We start from the raw sequence: 21256 nt of genomic DNA on the forward strand, positions 1-21256 counted from the left end.
TTATGAAAATTTAGGGACGTGAAGCGTTTGTAAAATGTTTAGCCTCTGACAAGCTTGGACCAAAATTAGATAGATGCTAATTTGTGGATACCCAAGTGAGACTAGGGTATAGTTTTTATAATCCTTCCGAGAACAAAGTGTTTATTGCTTAGGTCGTTGTATGTCTTGAGGGAGAGCTACTTTCTAAGAAAATCAGTGGGAGGAAAATACATCTCGATGAAGATCGAGAACCACATGATAACATTGAACCAGAGTTGGAATAAGATCAGGATGTACATCAAAATGTTGAAAGTAATCATATTCAGGAAACACAGGTTGTTCGTAGATCTAGTAGGATTCACCATGAGCCCGGGAATAATTATGGATTTCTTTTGACTCAAGATGGTGATGTGATGCTTACGGATAATGATAAGCCTCTCACCTACCAAGATGCTATGAACATTCCAGACTCCGAGAGATGGCTGGGGGCCATGAAATCCGAGATGGAATCCATGTATCAAAATAAAGTATTAACTTTAGTTGATCCACTTGAAAGGGTAAAAGCTCTAGGGTGCAAGTGGGTTTTAAAAGAAGACCAACATGGATGGTAAAGTACAGACTTACAAGGTGCGACTAGTGGCAAAAGGTTTTAAACAAATTCATGGTATAGAATATGATGAGACTTTTTCACCAGTTGTTATGGTCAAGTCCATCAGGATTTTGTTAGCAATAGTTGCTTACTTTGTCTATGCATTTTGGAAAATGGATGTCAAAACTGCTTTATTATATGGGAGCCTTGAAGAGGATGTATATATGAAACAACCTGAGGATTTTGTTGATCCAAAGTTTGCTAAGATAGTTTGTGCCCTAGAAACAACACTATGATGTTTGAGTTTAAGACATTTGGATTATTAATTTTTATGTTCTATCGATTTTTCCCTTTATAATTTATTAATTCTTAATTTACTGCGATATAAATGTTAGATTAATAAATGTCCTTGGAATATGATATGCAATTCTATACACTACCACATAAATGGCCTACAGCAACATCCAAAACTGGTGTTTCCAAGAAAAATGTTGGCTTAGGTGGCCAAAAACTGAAAATGATGATATACAGCAACATCATAATCAAGTGTTGGTAAAAGTATTGCCTTAGATTTTCTACGCCAACACTTTTCTTGATGTTGCCTTACACAGATGAAAAAATTACTCAAAATAAGTGGGGGAAACATCCCACTCTCTAATTTTGGTTGCCCGGGACTTAAAATATTGAAAAAAGCGGGGAATTAAATATTAAAAATTATAAAGTATTTTGCTCACTCAGACAAACATTCACTCACTCAGACAAACACTCACTCCTCAGTTACTTCACGCACTCATTCCCTCACATCGTCGAACACTCCGTTCTCATCTCCGTTCAAACAACAAACACTCACTCCGTTCTAAATTGAAGCTCTGTATCTCCGTTCACTGGGTTGTGTGGTCGGTTTTTGAAAAAAGCTCCTCTTTCACTGGGTTGTGTGGTCGGTTCTACATCTCCGTTCTCACATTAAAGCTCTAATTAAAGGTACAATTACTCCGTTCTCATCTCCGTTCTACATTAAAGGTCTGCATCTCCGTTCGAAGCCCTAATTGGGGGTTTTAATTTGTTGTTCTTTGGGGTTTTGAAACCCTAGTTTTTTATCAATTTGAAACACTAATTTTTGGGGCTTTTCAGTTTGTTGATTTTGTTGTTCTTTTCAGTTTTGAAACCCTAATTTATTTTGGGGGTTTGGAACCCCAAAATAAATTAGGGTTCAAACCCCCAAAATAAATTAGGGTTCTCTGTTAATTTGTTTATTTTGGGGTTCTCTGTTAATGTGATGTTAAAATAATTAGCTTTTGATTATTTATGATGTGAATGTGATGTTAAATAATGTTAAAAAGTATTTTTCTGATTTTAATCTTGAATTTCTAAAGTCTTTGAAGCTTGAGAAATGGACCAGAATATGTATATTTAAGTCTTTAATAGTTAAATGCTTTGTTAATAGCCAGCAATGAGTTGCTGCCATATTCTCATCACTTTTCGATAGCTCATTTATTTAACAAGTTGATTAATTATTTTGTAGGAGCGATGTTAATTTATTTTGTAGGACTGATTTGTTCGGTTAGAATTGCAACTCCATTGTTCCTAAAAGTTAAGTATAACAGGGGGTATATCAAGCATAAACATAAAGATCCACCTAAAATTTCTTGCGTAGTCTTAATATAACAGGGGATTGATTTTACCAGTATGATCGGTTTAATTTAGCTTAGGTTTAAAATATGTTTACATTGTTAATATTCTGTTTCCTTATACAGACAGAGCTTGACTATTAAAATTTTAGTATATTATATACATTATATACTTAACCTAGTTTAATTAAGAAATGATGTTAGCTAAACATACGACCTCGTCTATTCGGACAAGAATTTTAGTTAATATTATTTTTGCAGATTATGGATATTTTATTCATAAATAATTAGATATATGATTATTATGAATGATTTATAAGTTTGTTATGATTAGATAATATAATATAGGTAAGTATAAATATATTTATATGTGTATATATGTTTGTTACATATAGAATTAACAACTAAAGATAGTAAATGTTTCACCTGTAGTAATGAGTGAGGCAGAGGAAATCTGGATAAATCTACCAAGATCAAGTGACGAGTATATTAATGGGGTCAAAAAATTCATCAAAAATGCGATGGCTAAATATGCATTCGGCACTAAATTGAAGTGTCCTTGTGGTAATTGTAACAGTAAGATGTGGTGGGGTCCAGATGATGTCTTTAATCACCTTGTTTGCAAGGGTCCTTCCCTGGATGTTGTAAAATGGATATACGATTTCTCGAATTTGGGTGATACTGATGTGAGGGATTGCGAAACAAATATAGGGTTTGAAGATGATCTTAATCAGATGTTGAACCTTACTTACACCAATAGGGAACCTAATTCAGATGCTAGGAAATCTTATCGCCTTGTCGAAGACGGGAAACAGCCCTTGTATCCTGGTTCCAAAAAAATTTCTAGATTAAGTTTTCTTGTTAGGTTGTACGACTGGAAGTGTCTTAATGGGGTGACGCAAACTGTATTTGGTGAAATGTTACAGTTATTAAAGGAGGCATTTCTTGATGTTGAGATACCTACTTCATTTAATTCCGCTAAAAACATAATTAGGGATTTAGGACTTGACTACCAAAAAATAAATGCATGTCCTAATGACTGCATGTTATATTGGGGTAAAAATAAGAATGAAGTGTCATGCAAAACTTGTGGTGTCTCTAGGTGGAGGGATACGGAAGAAGAACATAAGAAGGACAAGATAACGGCAAAAGTCATGAGATATTTTCCTTTAAACCAAGGTTTCAGAGGATGTATATGTGTAAAGAGTTCGAAAAATTAATGACTTGGCTTGTAGTGGATCAAAAGAAGGACGGAATGTTACGGCACCCGGATGATGGTGTAGCTTGGAAGATAATGGATGCCAAATATCCAACTTTTTCATCTGAAAATCGAAACATTAGATTAGGTATAGCTTCTGATGGATGTAATCCATTTGGTACAATGAGTGGTAGTTATAGTACCTGGCCAGTTGTTGTGGTGAACTACAACTTATCTCCATGGCTAAATATGAAACCGGAGAATTTAATTGTATCCACACTTATACTAGGTCCAACTGATCCCGGAAATAGTATTAACGTCTATTTGCAACCTTTGGTGGAGGAGCTGAAAGAGTTATGGGATGTAGGTGTAACCACTTTTGATGCAGTGACGAATCAGAATTTTGTATTAAGGGCAAGTGTATTGTGGACAATAAGCGACTTCCCCGGTTACGCAATATTATCGGGATGGAGTACTAAAGGATATCTGGCTTGCCCTATATGTAATTACGAGACATCGTCAACTTATTTGAAACATAGCAGGAAGGTGTGTTATATGAATCATCGACGATTCCTAGATTCCAATCATAAGTAAAGATCAGATAAAAAAGATTTAATGGCCAGGTTGAGGTTGGGCAGGCCCCTGCAGTTTTATCAGGAAGAATGATCAAAAGGCTGTTGGATGGTTACCAGAATACTTTTGGTAAGTTAAAGGGGAAACAGAAAGTCAGTTGTGATGTTAATCCTTGGAATAAGAAGTCGATATTTTTTCACTTACCTTATTGGAGTGAAAATTCAATACGACATATTCTTGACATCATGCATATAGAAAATAATATATGTCATAGTATTCTCAGTACTTTATTAAATATCAGTGGTAAGACAAAAGATCATGTAAATACTCGGTTAGATTTGCAAGAAATGGGTATAAGGATGATCCTGCACCCGACCACCTCTACTGATGGGAAGTACCTTGAAATCAGGGCTGCAAACTTCGACATGACAAATAAAGAAAAAGACATATTTTGTTCAGTTTTGGAAAATGTGAAATTCCCATACAGTTTCACTTCCAATATTAGCAAATGTGTCCAAGATAGGAAAGTTGTCGGGTACAAGAGTAATGATACATACATCATTATACAATACTTGTTACAAATCACTGTGAAAAAAGCATTGAAGCCTGAAGTTGTGATTCCGTTAATAAGACTTGGTGAGTTTTTTAGAGGTATATGTTCCAAGGTAATTGAGGTGGATGATGTAAAGAGGTTTTAAAAGGAAATTATTGAAATATTATGCTGACTTGAAATTAATTTCCCACCTGCCTTCTTCGACATCATGGTGCATTTACCAGTTCATTTATGTAATGAAATTGAACTTGGTGGTCTAGTCCACTAGAGATGGATGTACTCAATTGAGAGGTACCTGGGTAAATTAAAATGATATGTTCGTAATAAGAGTCACCCAGAAGGGTCAATGGCGGAAGGATACTTGGCAGATGAATGTGTAACATTTTGTGCAAGATTTCTAGGCGATAACGAGATCAGTTCAGTAAATGAGTTAGGAACTAGAATTCATGAAACCAGTGGATATCCAATTCTTTCAGGGAGGAACCAGAAAGGGAAAGCTTATCAGTTGCCTGATGATGTATGGACTGCGGCTCATCGGTACATATTGTTTAACTATGATGATAAGGAAGTAGAGGCGCTAATTGAGTAAGTCCTAGAATCCTAGTTTAATTCTGTTAATTTAAGTATTTATTACTAACTTAATTTAAATTATTTAACATACTGTATATTTATATATTGTAGGCAACATCATTCGCTATTTGATGTAAATGCAAAGTTGAACAAGTACAAAAGAGCAAGAACACACACAGATAAAGTATGTGAGTGGTTCAAGACTGAAATTGGAAAAAAACTGAATGTTTCGAGGGAAATTGCGCCGTTGGCGATAGGTCTTAAACGATTACTAGACGGTTCAGAGGATATGTAGTAAATGGGTATAGGTTCTATACGAAAAGTAAAGATAAGAAGTGTATAACATAAAATAGCGGCGTTTATCTAACAGCCTTAACCACCAGTTTCGCTAGTATAAAGGACCAAAAACCAACAACCGGGGAGGTTACTTATTATGGTTCGATTGAGGAAATAATCGAGGTTGACTACTGGGGCTATTTCAATATGGTTTTGTTTAGGTGTACCTGGTATGCTGATGAGATGGATCATTTAGGTTTTACCCGAGTAAACTTTAACAGGGCTTACCAAAAAAATGACCCTTTTATCATGTCAACACAAGTCCATCAAGTATTTTACATTCAAGATCCTGTTGAAAATCATATTTATTATCATATTAAGAAGCTGCCAACATACTTTGATGATTCACACGCCGAGAATAGTCCAAGTGAAGATGACATAAATGGGCAGTTTGCACATGATAGGAGATTTCCAGTTGTTGAAAACCAAGATGATGAAGCGAGCTGGTTCAGGGATGATGTCCCGACAAAACAAATTCCGATTGGAGAATTCCAGAAGTGAAAAATTAACATATATTAGCTTGTAAAATTTAGGGTTTTTTACTTGAATTGTTTATTCTAGATTGTGCTTGGATTTAAATGGATTTTTTTCCCTGTTTTTGCAATGGATGATCTTTATTTTTGTTTAATTTAATAATTATGCTTGATTCTGATTGTTATTTAATTTTCTTGCTCCTTGTTTAATATTTTGTTTAATTTAATAAGTCTGATTGTATAATGGTCTTGCTCCTTGTTTTACTATTTTGTTTAATTTTATTCTTCCTTTTTTTTTAAATAAATTAGATTACAAGTTTAGTGTGTCCTTGTTTTACTATTTTGTTTAATTCTATTCCTCCCTGTTTTTTATGTAAATTAGATTACAAGTTCAGTTTGTCCTTGTTTTACTATATTATTTAATTTTTTATTTAATTTTATCCGTCTCTGTTTTTTTAAGTAAATTAGATTAAAGTTTAGTGTGTGCGTTAAACTAATCATTTCTGGAATTTGTAATTGCAGGATGGGAGGTGACTATATGACCTTCAATTTGCATCACAAGGGTGAGTTCCACAAAAACAAATATGATGGCGGAACAGTAAATACAGTGAAGGACTTCGAGCTTGATGTCTTCTCATATTCGGAACTGATGGAGTGGGTCAACCAACTTGGCTATAAGGAAATTGGAGGAATTTATATGCAAAAAGAGGAAAATAGTGATAGTTGGGAATTGATTATTGATGACGCTGCCTTAAATGAGTATACTTTCAAAAGCGAGGCTTCTGAACTGGACTTATTTATCGACTGCGATGTCGATAAAAATGTGTCGGCAATGCGTCAAATGCAACCTCATGTCATTGTAAGGCCCAAAAGAAGCCCCGTTAATCCGAAAGAGGATAATCCTAAAAAGCGTCAGTTTGTGACATTAAAAGATATCAATGAAGAGAAGACCAGGAAAATGAACAAGTCCCGGAAGAAAACACAATCTACTGACAAAGTTTCAAAAGCAGTTGCGATAAAGAGGAAATCTGATCAGTCTGACCTGATGGGAATGGCAGAGTATATGAAAAGATTTGAAATTCCTGATACGAACAAGAATTTGGGGGAAGGAGCTGGGGAAAGACCTGATGGAGGCAATGCGTTAAATGCTTATGAAATGCAAAGAAATAAAAATGTCGAGGAAAATATGAAGAAAATAAAGGAACTTGGGATAAAACCATTGACTGGAAAATTGATCAAAAAGAAAGATGTAAGGCCCAACATACAGAGTGATGAAGATGAAAGCGAATATCGCTGCCCAGAAAAGGATTTGGACCGAGAAAGTAATGAGGAAGAGCATATTGTTAAGCAAAAGGTATAATTCAGAATTAAATGATGTTTATTATTAACAACATGTTTAATTACGATTATAATATTAACATATATTTTGTGTAGGGTAAGAAAAAGGCTGAGAAGGTTGTGGTTAAGACTGATGGCCCAAAAACACGTTCTCGGGCATCTAAAATGTCACTTCCATGTGACAAACCGGTGAACACAATAGAGCCTGAGGTAAACCAATATTCAATTTTTTATTTTTTCTAAAATAAAAAATTAAACATAGTAATTAATGTCTCTTTCAGGAGAATGATGCTTCTGAAGTTCCTATTGTTCCTATTGTGGAGAAGCTGATGCAACTAAAAAATCACGGTCCTGGTACGATGGAGAGATATTTAGAATTACGTGAGCGTGAAAAAGAGGCTGAAATGGAGGGTCAAATAGAGTCCCTTCATGATATATTTCAGTCTCAACAAGTTCAGGGTAATATTCTCCATTTCACTCGTATTTTGTACGCCTTGGTAATTAATTGTATGCTTACAGTTTTCTTAATTTTTAGAAGATGCACCTGCAGAAAAAATCAAAAAGCCTCGAGGCAAGTCAAAAATGAAGCATGTCCATACACGAGGTGAGAAGAGAGAGATCATGCTGTCAAAGCTGGGCCAACCAATATCAGATGATGATCGCTTGCTATCTGAGTTCAGTAATTTTTTGGGAACAACGGTAAGGGAGTTTGTTTATATGACATGTCGTATATGGTCTGAAGTTCCTGATAATGAAATATTATGGCAATATGTTAAGGTAAATTATTATATCATCTGTTCGAATAATCTCCTGATAATTACTTATTATCATTATTTACTTTTAGATTAATTTTTTTGCTTTGCATTTCTTCGTATAATTTATGGCAGGATTGATAAATTGTAAAAGCTTTCAACCACCTTCTTAGAACATAATTAAGCATATAATATGATCAATTCAAACTGAAATTTAAATAATCGAGATTAATCATAGTACTTTATTTAGGAAAGGGATCCTTGCCTGGAAAACTAAGTATGGTAATTAAGCATAGAATTTAGCTTTGTTTTGATCAAAATGAAACTACAAAATTGCAAGTGAAAATGCAAATATTGGACAAGTACATCATTTCACATCAGAAAAATATTGGGATTAGTTTACTTGATTTTCTTGAATTTCTTGAATCAGGTTTTTACCTGATTTTACTTGATTTGTTTCGTGTTTAGGACAAGTACATCATTTCCGAGGAGGGGTATAAATACGTAATGACAATAATGCGTGATCAGTTTAGGGGATATAAAGCTTCCATCAAGAAGGATCATTATAGTAAGTATGATATCGATCAGTTAAGGCTGCAAAACAGGCCTAGGGAGGTTCCTTTGAAAGATTTTAAGATACTTTTGAATTATTGGGTTGATGAAAAAGTCCAGGTAACAAATATATTCATCCAATACTTTTTAATTTTATAATTGATATCTCATAATTAATCAAATCATCCAATTAAATTTGTTATTGTGTCATATAGGAAAGGGCCGAAAAAAAATGCAGAGGCCCGAAATAAGATAACAGAAACACATAGTGTTGGGCCTAGGAGTTTCGCGCAAGTCTGCCATAAAATGGTAAGTCAAAATATTTGTTTCCGCTGTTTATTAAAATTTCCGCAATTCCGTAATTTTTAAATCAAAATCTTTGTCATATATGTAAGGCAATTGAGAGGGAGCGCCTTGCTAAACCTGATGAACCAATTGTACCAATATCGGATGCTGATGTTTACGTTAAAACACGCAAAAGAGATGCCAAACGAGAATATAAGTTACCTACTGATGTGGTTGAAAAGAATATTGTAAGTTATCTTTCCGTAATTAAATATATTTGCTGCATTTTTTAAATATTATTGTTTTAACTTTTCTTTTTGCATGAGGATGTATTTATTTGCTGCATTTTTTATATATTATTGTTTTAACTTTTCTTTTTGCAGGAGGATGTTAAGAAAAATCTCAAGGATGGCAATATTGATGCTGCTAATGAATTAGTTCGTGTTGGGAAAGAACACCCGCTCTTATTTAGTAGGGAGGCTTATTCAAAAAAAAGAGTCAAAGGGTAATTCCCCAACACGTGCGGCTGATCAGTACTTGGCAAGCTTGACTGAAAAGATCAGGGATGAACTTAAGCAGGAGATGGAAGAGAAAATGGATCGGAATGTTCGAGAGCTTCGAGACAGTATCAAGGTGATGATGTCCAAGTTGGAGGAAAAGAATCCGGAGCTGCAGATTGATATTGAAGAGCTGAGCAAGATGCAACCACCAAGTGATGCAACTGGAACAAGCAAGCAGCCACCAAGTGATGCAACCGAAGCAAGCAATTCCAGTCCTTGATCCTACATATCGTAGTTATAATGATGCCTTTTGCGATATTAGACCATATATGGTAATTTTTAAAAATGTTCTTGTGGCTGTAGACTGTAAATGAAGTACTTCATTTTATTTAAGTAGAATCAAATCAGAATGTTGGAATTGATATTGGCATTATGTAGTGCTTGTATGACTGAAAGTATGTATTCAAGTTTTCTAAGTAGTTTTTAACTTGGCTTGCATCTGGGGATTTGGTTTTTGTGTTATTGTGGTTGGATTTGAACTATATTGGGATGTTATAATTTAAGCAAGAACCTGTCAATTTTTTTTACTAAACATGTTGCCTTATCCTAAAATAATGTTGGCAAAAATAAATCAAAAGATGTTGCTATAGCCAGGTAAGTGTTGGCAAAGATAAGAAATGTTAATAAAATTGGTGTTGCTTAGACTGAGACTGTGTTTCCATAAGAATTAAGGCAACATCAAATTTGTGTTGCCTTTAAAAACCCAGTGTTGCCATAAACTTAAAGCCAACACCGGTTCAGATGTTGCTATTGACATTATAATGTTGCCATAGAGGTCTACAATAACACATTTTGGGTGTTGACATTGTTCTGTAAAATGTATTGGCAAAACATCAAAGGCCACATACAAATTTCCAACACCCTCAAAATTGACCAAAGTGTTGCCTTAGGCTTTGTGGCAACATTTTTTAGCATTTTTCACATTTTTTTTTTGATGTTGTTGTAGGCCATTTATGTGGTAGTGATATCTCTAAGTATGTGACTTAAAAATGAGATTATGAGGATAGTATCAATATTCCTAAAGGTCCCTAGTCGAGTATTATTATTAAGAGACAATAATAATGCATTTAGACTGGTGTGTTTGTTGACCGATGATCACATCTCGTTGATCATAGGTATGATGATACTAAAGTCAAAAACACAGGCAGTTGTATATGTACATGGTGCTGGACAGACCCAATGTGAGATTCAAGATGTCTTTTGTGTCATAAGTAATTCTCGCAGTGATAATGATGTAATGGTCCTTAGAAATGAAGTCATTATATTTCTATATGAGAATTACTATACATTGATTCCATTAAAAGTTATTCTTAACCGGGTAATGATAAAAGTGGACATTGTGTATGTTATGAATCGTATGAGAAATATGAATGATCTAGATGGGATTTAACCCTCCTATTTTAGGAGTGATATTATTGGCCTCTTGTGTGAACTAAACTATGAAATGCGTGGCCACGCTCAAATGTTGATTTGATATGATAGTCTACTCATTGATCAAGGAAACCAAGTTTAAACTATGATGAGGATGACACATAACATGCCTCTAGTTTAATCTATAATATTTGGTTAAAGGGATTATATTACATTGTACATTATTCACAAAAGGTTTAATCGATCACCAATTCAATTATTATTACTTGGGTAGCAACGATGTATTACTAGATGCCGCTCATTGTTTACGATTTCAAATTAGATTCAAAATTCGTTGCCAACGTAATAATAACCTATAGGGTCACACACTAAAAATGCTTGAAGGATTATTTAATTTAAATTGGATTTAAATTATATTAAAGTAATTCAAATTATTTATAATATTAATTAAGTATGACTTAATTAATTAGATAAATATTGATATTCGAATTTACTAATATTAATTATGAAATTTATTTATTAAATAATTAAGTGAGACTTAATTATAATATAAATAGGAATTTCGAACAAATAATAAATTCTAATTAGTTAAGAGTTATAATTCGTTTTTCTAATGTCTATATAATATCTCGTGTGTGGCTGATTTTTTGTGTGAGAAAAACTTTTACTAAAACCCTAGCCACCGAGAGAGAAGATAGAGAGAGCAAGAAGAAACGAGTTTGTGATAGTACACATCTAATCCTTGAGTTCAAGCATTCGTGTGGACACCGATAGAGCGTAGATCACGAGAGCGAGATTTGTGGTGATTGAACAATCTTTAGATCTCCATTAGTCAACCAATTTGTAAAGCTTCTTAAGGTAAACAATCCAATCTACGAATTAAATATTAATTTTTGTATGGATCCTGCGGTGGTTTTCGATTTTTTTGGTTTTTCACGTTTTAATTAATGTTTCCGTTGCGTTTATGTGCTCGAAACCCAACAAATACACCTTAAAATTTGAGTGTGCAGCAAATGCAAGGAAATTTCTTATTGCTTCAAGTCTTGCAACTGGAGCAAAAGTTTCATCATAGTCAATTCCTTCTTCTTGTGAGTAGCCTTTAGCAACCTATTTTACTTTGTTTCTTGTCACAATTCCATTTTCATCCATCTTGTTCCTATACACCCATTTTGTTCCAATAATGCTCCTGTTTCTTGGTGCAGGAACCAATTCCCAAACTTTAATTCTCTCAAATGATTTAATTCTTCCCGCATTGTAGTTATCCAGTCAGGATCAAACAAGGACTCTTCATTTTTTTTGGCTCAATTTGAAACAGAAAACATGCATGTAAACATTCATTTGCAATAACACTTTTAGTTCTCACTCCTGCATCAGGATTACCAATTATTGCATCTCTAGCATGACTTATATTTTATTTCTTGGTGTGATCTTGTTGACTAGAATTGTTCCCATTATTGGCATGACTTGCAGAACCACCATCTTCTTCTCCCCCTGAGTTTGTGCTCTCAAACTCAGATGAAATTCTTTCTTGATTATAATTTTCATTTTCATGGAACAATTGTTCAGTTGTTCTTTGCTCCATTCTATTTTATGTATTGATCTCAGCATCTTCCTCAGAATCATTGTCAATATTGAGATTCTCAAGCCTGGACACTTGTCATCATCAAAAGTCACATATGTGCTTTCCATAATTTTCTTTTGTCCAAGCACAAAAACTCTGTAGGCAGTTCTTTCCAATGAATATCCCAGAAAATTGCTTCAAAAATGTCAGAGTCAAATTTTCCCACATATCCAAAGTTTTCTTTGAGCACAAAGTATTTGCTTCTAAACATATGCAGATGCTTCACAGTATGCTTTCTTTTTTATATAATTGAGTAAGGTGATTTTCCATTATTTTTGCTTATCAAATATATATTTTGAATATAGCATGCAGTATGCACAGCTTCTTCCCAAAAACTTGTTGGCAGATTGGCATCTTGCAACATAATTCTGGCAGCTTCAACTAGAGTTCTATTTTTCCTCTCAACAATACCATTTTATTGAGGTGTTTCTTGCAGCTGAAAATTCTTGAACAATACCTTTGTCTTTGCAGAATTCACTCAATGCTGCATTCCTGAATTCTGTGCCATTATCACTTCTCAATATTTTTACATAATTTTGATCTTCAGCCTGCTTTTCAACTTTCTTAATGTGTTCAATAATGATGTTTGGAGTTTCATCCTTTGAATGCATAAACTCTACCCATGTATACCTTGAGTAGTCATCCACCATCATTAGTGCATATTTTTTTCTAGAAATTGATAAGACATTAACTGGTCCAAATAGGTCCATGTGAATTAGTTACAATGGTGCGCTTAAGGAATTCACAGTTTTGCTCTTGTGACTGGACCTCTTCATTTATCCTTTCTGAAAAGCCTCACAAACTTCATCTTAAGCAAATTCCAAATTTGGCATGTCCCTCACTAATTCCTTTTTCACCAAGGTATTAATTACTTTGTAATTCAGGTGAGATAGTTTCTTGTGCCATAGCTTGCTTTGCTTAATGGATGCCTTGGTATAGAAACAATAAATTCCATCCTTGTTTGCTAAACTCAGATCTGCAATAAACAAGCTTCCTTTTATTACTCCTTTCAGAGAAATTTCACCAGTCTTCTTGCCGATAATTGAACATTCTTCTTATTCAAAATTCACCTTGAATCCCTTGTCAGCAAATTGGCTGACACTTAGAAGATTTACTTCAAGTCCAACAACTAGTTCTACATCATCTATGACAATATTTCCTGAAAACTAGCTTGTCATATCCCATTGTGAATCATTTATTGTTGTCTCCAAAAGTCACCAATGGGCCAGCCATCTCCTCAAATTGTGATAGCAGGGCCTTATCACTTGTCATATGTCTGGATCATCCACTGTCAATGATCCATATGACTCTCTTCATTTTTCCATGCACACAATGAGGATTAAGTGTATTTAGCTACCCAAGCAGTGGTAGGTTCCTTATTCTTTTTCACAGAAGTTGTAGAAGTAGAATTTGATGATTAAAAAAGAATAGTATTTATTGATTGATTTGCATTTTCCTTTATAGCTGTAGATCCAATTTTAACTTCCTTGAGATCTACTCTCAATTTATGACAGCTTGTCATCACTTTAATATTGGAAGGAAAATAATCAAATCTGTCACAGAATGAATAGGGATCCTCAGCCGAAAATAATTCTTTTGTCGACTTATTATCCTGTGAATACCTTAATGGTAAACCCCAGCACCTAGGCTTGGGTTACGGTATTGCATCACAATTCCAATTGGAAGAATTTAGGACATTCACTGGAGCCCCCGAGATACGATGATCAGTCGTATAACGGTAACAGTAACCTTTCTACATGTAGAGGGGTGACTTCCTAACATCCTGGTTGTCACCCAAGCCGCATTCGGGCTTTATATGCTTCCCCATTCCACCCGGGTTTATTTTGCATACTTCGTATGTCCTTCAGTACACATGGTACCTTCTCATACGGAAAATAAATATGGCAGTCTCCCCAGTCCACGAAGTACTGGATCTCTACCCCTCCTTGTCCTTTTAAGAATCCCATCATATACTTGGAATCATCGAACTATATCGAAGTTCCCCAAGCGTTTTGCTTGTTGATAGGCACAGCTTTACCTCATATATATATATATATATATATATGTACTTTTAAAAGTTTTCGGAGGAAGTACTAAGGATGTGAGTTGACCGTTGTCAACAGATAAATAAATAAGGGGGAGAGTTTCCTTTAAAACTATGTTTAAATATTTAAAATAAGTCGAGATATATTCATTGACGGCCTGAAAATGTTCGAATGATTTTCTGAAACTCATAAAATATTCTAAACTAGATTTTATAATTTTTAAATCACATAAATCATTTAATAAATAAATAATAATTAAATAATAATTATTAAGTAATTAACCTCAAATGATTATGTTTTAAAAGAATATTTGAAATAATATTCCCCAACTATTTTACTTTTAGATAATTAGGGTAACCTTTATCAATATAATTAATCAAGTTTGAAATAAATAATCGTTGAAGAATACTTCTCCTATAATAAATGAATAGTTAGAATAATATTCATTATTCGAACAATAAAATATAGTTGAGGGAATACGATCTTTGGAAATCGTTTTAACTAAATTCGAGGTATTCTAATATTTCGCAAGTGAACATCGAGTCCCTTGGAATAAAATAAGTGCGGACTTTTGATTGTCCAAAATATCTTAGGGATGATTCCCGAGTTTATACTTTATAAAAACTGACCGATCCTCAGTCTTACAACTTATACATCACGCTCTTCTATAGCATTAATATTCTTAAATAAAATACCTCCGGAATACTTTCGGGTTCTCATCAAATTATATTGATGAATCATCGGTCTAAAATATACACCTCATATATAAACCGCTACTCTATGGCGTTATTGATTGAAATTCGGTAATATTCATATACCAAAATCATTAACATATCGTATGATATTAATAATCACAATTCGTAAAACATCATGTATTTATAGCATTTATTTGAAAATAAACACAACACAACAGTTTTAAAAGGTAGGGTTTGAAAATTTTCCTGGAGTCCAAGATACGTTTCCCGACTTCCTCTCGTTTCGGGTTTTATAATCAACAAATATCATAATCTTAATCAGTATTCCTACTCTCATCACCAACTTATATTCTAGTAAGTTCAATACTTCATATTTTTTAATATTCGATCGACTCAAAATAAGTATCAATTCTTGGTCGAAACGGACGGTCAAAGTAGTCTTCTATAGTTGACTTTACCGAATGTTACTATTACGCGACTCGCACTCTATCATTTTTAATAAATTGTAAAACTAATATTTTGATATTCGGGCTTCTTGAGTGCTTTTAATATTTATCATAAAAGTTTCATTTTGATGAAATGAATTTAATTAGGTGAAAAGTATTTCAAAAGTTTGGTCAACTACTGAGTTTTACTATTCAAACCGCTTTCACTAAAATGTTGATATCTCTCAAACCGTTAACTCAATTGACACACCGTTTTCGCGTGTGCGATCTAGAAAAAATTTAGAACACATCATTTGAAAATAGTTTTCTGGTAACAGGCTGAAAAATCCCAAAGTGGCAGTTTCCTAACAGGAGTTGTTTTTGACGTTCGTACTCCGCGCAACCTCGGCTCTGACATTTGTATAAAATTGAAAATTCAACAATTTTACTTGAAATTTTTATGGGATCTAATAAACTCTATTTATTGATCTCTTTAAAAATTTCATTAATTTTAAATATTTTTAAGTCGATCATTTATATTTACAAAGTTCGTAATTTGTAGCAGTTTCGTCGCGTAAATCCCTTTTACTAAAACGGTCATAACTTTTGATCCGTAAATTGAAATCAAGCGATTCAAAACCTAAATGATCCTCATAACATTTTCTATCATAATCAAGTCTCACTTTTTTAAGAAACTGCAGTTTATACATTCAGGAACTTCTGCAGAAACTAAAGTTGAGTTTTATTCGTTTTAACGAGGTTACGATTACGATTCGAGTTTCGTTTATGTCTTAAATTATTATACCACCATCCACAATCATAAATTCATCATATCAACACTAACTCCTCTCAATAAAATCATGTTCTTGATACAAAAATGATCAACCTTAGAACTAATTAACTAAACATCAAGATAATATCAAATCAATCATCAAAACCATACTTATATCCAAGATCCTTACTTTTCTTGAAACTTAAAACTTAAACAAAGTTTGGATGAATGTTTATACCTTCATTGAAGCTTTTTAATACTTAATAAAGTCCTAAGATCCTTGATGAAGCCTTATTCTAGCTTTAGGAGCCTTAAACTTTCATGAAAAATTAAAAAAACAAGTTAGTGATTTTTGGAGTTACTATTCACCCTCAACTTCAAACATTTTTATAAAATTGGAAAATTCATGGATGGGCATGAAATTTGGTGCGTGACTTAACCATGATATGGAAGACGTTTGGTAAAAATTTGGTGATTTGTGAATGAGTATAACATGAGATATAATTTTTTCTTTCCATGGTGTTCTTGAAATCAGCATTGTATTTTGAAGAGAAAGAGAGAGAAAGAGAGAGTTTTGTGCTTTCTTGAATGCTTCTCTTGGAAGATTTTGAAGATATGATTTAGTATATAACCTAGTACTAGTATATCTTTGCATATATTAGCTAGATTATTAGGTTTACAAGCTAATCTATCTAGTTTAGATTCTAGGTTTACTATTCTAGCCTTTAGGTCATCATGCTATCTAGGTAAAGTTACTATTTAATAATTTAACCATGGTTAGTTTCTTACCATGGTAGTTAGTTTAGTTAGTTTTGTTCGCTACTAAGACCCTCAAATAAAAGACCACTAACAATACTATTCCTAACAATACCCTCAACTGATGATATATTATTATGAAAATTATGATGATTGCCCAAGCATTCATGTAAAGATGGCAGGGATGAGCTCTTATCTCCACTAGTAATCTCACAATAAATGAATGAATAGAAAATCTCAATCATGTAGTCATGGCGCTCTTGAAGACGCGCAACCTTTTTAGATCTCAATTAGAAGTTCGGTCGTTGTCACACGCTAGACGAACTTTAACCCCTCTAGGGAAGTTGTATAGTTGTTTGATCTGCCTCAACTCACTTTTCTTAAGTTCACTTATATGACGAAAAGAGTCAAGGTAAACACTAGAAGGAAATTCTTCCGCTAACTCTTGAAACATATTCTCCGTGCTCTTAGCTGCTGAACAAGGCTGTAAAGATAGGGAAGAGTTAAGTAACATACATCTTTGAGATATCGCCTTGACACGAAGGGTCATGGCCTCGTTCACAGAGATAGAAGGACCGTTGTTCCCCTCAGACATCTTCGAGAAAGGCTTGAGAAACTTGAAGAAACTAAAACTAGAGAGAATTTGAGAAGTTGATAAATAAGAAGTGAATCAAAATGAATGCTGTTAGGTCACACACACTCAAATCGAACTTAAAGAACTTGAGTAACAGAAAACAAACTTTATTGAAACAATAAACTCTGTTACAATATAGAACTGTTACCTCTCAGTGATGAACAAATATCACGAGAGCTGCTAGGGTTATATAGAATAATAACTTCGATAATGATAACACTTATAGTGTAAACCCTATGCCTGTGTTTATATACTACACAGTTACAAGATAATCGCTAATTGATATGGAATATAATTCTGCTTCCTAAAATATATCAATCAGATATCTTCTATTCCAAGTATTCCATTCTTCACGGAATTCCTTCTTCATGCATATCTCTTCTTATATTTTATCTCTATCTTCTTTCCTTTAATCAGCTACTGTCCTTATCTGATCGTCCTTCAGCACTTAAGTTTTGATATCTATCTTCTGATGATTATCTCCTGATAATATAAGTACTGATATCCTTAAGTCCTGACTTCCATTATAAGTACTGATCAACAGTTAAGTACTGATCTATCCTGTTCACACAAGATCTGAAAGCTAAACATAAAACATATTAGCCATGACATTATCAAATATATCTAACAATCTCCCCCAACTTGTAAATTAACAAAATATACAAGTTAAACAGATATTTGATGATGTCAAAAACATTAAGTACAAATGCATGAGAAATAGACTAGATAACTACAACTTACAGTCCTTAAAGTTTTACCAATTTCAACTTCTGATAACAACTTCAATCTGCATAAATATCAGAATTTAAGCAGTTGTAGATCTTCGACTTGGCTTCATCTTCTTCTGATCTCTCTGATGTCAGGAGTTGTTCTGAGATAGTTCTTCAACAAACATTTCTCAGCATATCTTAGTTCATCAATCATTCTCCTTTTAACACCTTTAAACTCTGCAGTATCTTTACCAGTTTGAAAGATTGCAGCTCTGAGATCATTAATCTTTGCTTTCCTTAACTCCTGGTCTAGTCTTATGACATAAGTTTTGTCAGATTCAAGATTGAATTCAAGTCCCTTAATACCAAGATACGTTCTGATCTGTGCAGTATTAGGCTTCATATCAACAATATACCCATTGTGATCTCTGTACTTTGGAACATATCTGCTGTCAGACTTAACAGAATAAAGCCTTTTCTGTCTCTGAATCTGTTCTTTTAAGTAGTTTGCAGCAGTCTCTGTTATTCTGTCATCCACTTGAAGTAAGAAAAGTACATGCTCCAATTCTTCAAAATACTTCAAAGGAATGGCATTTTGTCTTATATGATAAACCCTACCATCTGTCATGAAATACAACATGATGTATTCTTTCAAGTAGGTATGGTAAACCATCTGTACAGATTCTAGTTGATTCAATCTCTCAGGAGTTGCTCCAATACCTGGTTCACTCAAGGAAGTTGGATCATCGGTAGTGTTGTGTACTCTTCTTTCATCAGCACTTCCCAATCCAGTTTTATCTTTAGCTTCCTTTCCAGTAACTACTCTTGCTTCAAAACCACTTGGAGTAGTCTTCAAAGATTGAGTCTGTTTTGCTTTAGTGAATCCTGGTAGGAGTGTTTTAGATCTATTTTCTGATATCAAGTTAACTTGAGCACTGTCAGAGGTTACTTGCTTCTTCTGAATATCAGAACTTACAATTTCTTGACTCTGAACAACTTGAGCCATGTTAGAGGTTGTTTTAAGAACTTTTCTTGAAGTCAGAGCAAGATCATCTTTTCCACCAGTAATTTCTTCTTCCTCAGGAGGTACATAAGGCTTGATAGGTTCACCAACCTTTTCTTTACCCTTGGATCTTGGATCTATCTGTGGTTGTGATCTAGCCAAAGTTTCTTCAGTATGTATCCTTTCTTTGATCACAATGCCTTTAGGTTTTGGAAGTAACTTTTTACCAGAAGCTTCAGATATAGATGTGACTTTCTCTGATTTAAGTCTGGCTTCTTCTTCCTTTAAACTTTCCAAGTCCATCCCTGGATTTTCTTGAAGAAATAACTGTCTTGACATTTCCTCATCAAGATCTAGAAGTTCATCAGAACTTATCCTTTTACCAGCAGCATAACTTATTCTTTTCCCAGTATCAGAACTTGTTCTGTGACTAGCTTGTCTTGATGTAAACCTTCTACCTTGACTATGACCACTACCCATTCCAGAGTTTCCTTGGTCATCTTTTCCATCATCCTTTCCTTGCAGTGTCTTGTTGGTTTTGCATTTGGACTTAATTACCTTCTCCCCCTTTTTGGCATCAGCAGGTAATAAAAGAGAGATAAGTAGTTCCACTGAGGTCTGGATTTCAGTAAGTTGCGATTGCTGAGAAGCTTGATTTGTCAGAATTTGATCAATCTGAGCTTGTTGATTCTCTTGAGTTTTCTCAATATAAGCAACCCTGTCAATGGTAGGTTGTAAGAACTTTTTCTTATTAATTTTCCAAACTTGTTCCTGTTTGATAAAGTTCTCCTGAATCTTGTGTAGCTCTGCATGAGTGTTGGAATGAAGACCTTGTATATGTTTAGTACTCAATGCAGTGACTCTAAGCTGGGTTTTAAAATCATCAAAATGTAACATTTCATCATCTTTAGTCAAGTGCTCAGCAAGATGTAAAGCATTTGGAACACATGAAACTGAGTTCCATTCCTTAGTCCACTCCTGACCTGCAGGAGTTTCACTCCAAGGTACTGGTGGATCCCTGAAAACAAACTCCTTTACCAGTTCAGACTTAGGAAGAGTCAGTGGAGGAGTATGTCCTGAAGGACCTACTTCATCAGCATCTACAGTTGTAGCAGCCTCACCAGTGTCTCCAACATTTGCAGCATCAGAACTTAGAGAATCAGTATCTTCTGATAAGACAACAGTGTGAGTAGCAATGGAGGCTTCAGCATCCTCTAATTGCTGATCTGATACTAAGTTCTGATCAACAGCCATATCCTGATGCTCAACTAAAATCTGATCATCAGCATCTTGATGCAGAGAAGATGTTAGTGATAACTCAGGAGTTTGAACAGCATCAGTAACAGGTGTTGTGGAAGGATTATTTGCTGTTGGAGTTTCTAAGAAAAGTATTTCAGGCACAACCAGGTTCTGAATATCAATTTCAGCACTTGTACCTGGATCAACAAGAGACACAGAAGGTGAATTAGCCTTGTCAGATACAGGTTCCTGAGATGGAGTTGATGGAGAAGAAGTGACTGGAGCAAATTCCTTGTCTTGTGAGATCAGAGATTCCTGATCCCCTTCCTTAGCTGCTTCCTCCTCATCATCTGAAACTGGCCTTTGTGCCCTCTGTTTCTTGTACTTCCTTGTTGATTTGGATTCCTTGGGAGTTTCAGGAACCGTCATACGTCTAAGCCTCTTGAGAAGCCTAGAACCCCCAATTGCAGAATCCTTCTAAGAAGTTGCCTTCTCAGCTTCATTTACCACAGGTTCTGAAAAAGGAATCTGATCCTCAGAATCTGATTCATCTCGCAAAGTAATTCTCCTCCTCTTTTGAGGTGTTTGAGGAACAGTCT

Source organism: Apium graveolens, chromosome 5, assembly GCF_009905375.1.
Source record: "Apium graveolens cultivar Ventura chromosome 5, ASM990537v1, whole genome shotgun sequence".
In the NCBI taxonomy this organism is placed as follows: domain Eukaryota; kingdom Viridiplantae; phylum Streptophyta; class Magnoliopsida; order Apiales; family Apiaceae; genus Apium; species Apium graveolens.